The sequence below is a fragment of the Eleutherodactylus coqui genome, chromosome 5 (genome assembly GCF_035609145.1).
Source record: "Eleutherodactylus coqui strain aEleCoq1 chromosome 5, aEleCoq1.hap1, whole genome shotgun sequence".
In the NCBI taxonomy this organism is placed as follows: domain Eukaryota; kingdom Metazoa; phylum Chordata; class Amphibia; order Anura; family Eleutherodactylidae; genus Eleutherodactylus; species Eleutherodactylus coqui.
The window spans coordinates 46,222,196-46,224,129 of NC_089841.1; positions in this window are offsets into that span (position 1 = coordinate 46,222,196).

The window sequence follows — 1,934 nt, forward strand, 5'->3', positions numbered from 1 at the left end:
TCGCAATGTAGGCCAGAAAAAGTTATGCACTCCTGAAGTAAAGTTTTGATTTTGCTGTATGGCAAAAGTAGGGCACAGAACTAATTCCAGCTATTATTTCCCTCATCCCCTGCTATGACATTGACCAGACTACACCTGATGGTGCAGGAACTATTTTCCCTGCATTATAAGCATTCTTGTCGTTATGTTGCAACCAGTTAATAATAACAGCCAAGCCAAGAGGAGTTAATAATTTCGCAGGATCTGGAGAGTGCTGTGATCTGTTCTGTGCCATGTTTGGCCATGTATGATGTGACATGGAAGCCGTAAGCTTGTTGCTGCAGTTCAATATGGCTGAATTGTAGGATATTGTCCTCCTCACGTGATTTGCGTTTGTTATTGTATGTCTCTGCCACCACAAGACAATATCTTCTTGCATCTACAAAATAAAGTTTGCAAAATCGGCAGTAAAGGAAACCGCAGACTTCATCAAAGTGATCAGCTACAGGATGCGTCCCAGGAAGCAGGGCTGCGATGTTTGTTGAGAGTTTTGAGTTTTTTCCTTCAGATTAAACCGCATCAAACAAACCTGCAAGCTGCGTATTTACAAGGTAGAGATCAGGAATGTGTGCGACTTCCTACCCCATGAAATAAAGCAATAAACAAACAAGTCATGACAGAAGAATCTAATGTCCTTCTATGACAGTATCACCGACTGGGTTGATCACGTAAATCCGGTGGATCTAGTATATCTTGACTTTAGTAAAGCATTTGACAAAGTATCTCATACCATACTTATTGGAAAAAAATGACCAAATATGGGATTGACAAGGCAACTGTTAGGTGGATTCACAACTGGCTGAGTGATCGTACTCAAAGAGTGGTCATAAATGGCTGCACATCCAAGTGGAGGAATGTATCAAGTGGGGTACCACAAGGCTCTGTCCTAGGCCCAGTGTTGTTCAACATTTTTATAAATGATCTGGAGGAGGGAATTGATGGGAAACTGATCAAATTTGCTGACGACACAAAGCTAGGAGGATTAGCTAACACTAAGGAAGAGAGGATTCAAAAAGATCTAGAAAAGCTTGAACAGTGGGCAGCAACTAACAGAATGGTATTTAACAAGGAGAAATGCAAAGTCCTACATCTGGGCAAGAAAAATGAAGAAAGCACATACAGAATGGGAGGAATTGGGCTAAGCAGCAGCACATGTGAAAAATGCTTGCGTAGACTAATAGATCACAGACTGAACATGAGTCAACAATGTGATGCAGCAGCAAAAAAGGCAAACACAATTCTGGGATGTATTAAGAGAAGCATAGAGTCTAGATCACAAGAGATAATTATTCCCCTTCTACTCTTCCTTGTGCGGCAACTCGACAGCGTGATTACTGCAGGGAGTGACTCTATACCCAAGCATACGGCTGAAGTTGGGAGGGCTTAGTGCATGGACCTGTCACGGTGGCACTTACCAACTCCTAGTCCCAGAGGGAGTTACCGCCGCAGAGGATAGGGTCAGTAGTTCTCAGGATGAGGGTAGTAGTAGTTGTCAAGTTTGTGACGCCACTGTTCCACACACCGGCATTCATACACGATGGATTAATAAACACTGGACAAGTGTATCGTACCTCGGGTCATCAGGAACGGTTGAGGCCCGGTAAAACTTTAGTTAAATTAAACTTTGCAAAACTGTAATTACAGGTACATTCACAGCAGTATTAACAGGCAAAAGCTCAAAGGTTGGGAGGAAAAATACACAGGAACATTACGGCCCTATAGTCCATGTTATATATATGTCACCGGTCCAGGATATAAAATAAACTCCGGAGAAGGTAAAAAGACAAGAAGCTCTCCACATACTCTCTGGCAAGAAATTACTTAGAAGAAGGCTTAGCCTAGATTCACCACGCACATTCTCCGCGTGAGTGTCACAATCACGTACCTTGTGATGT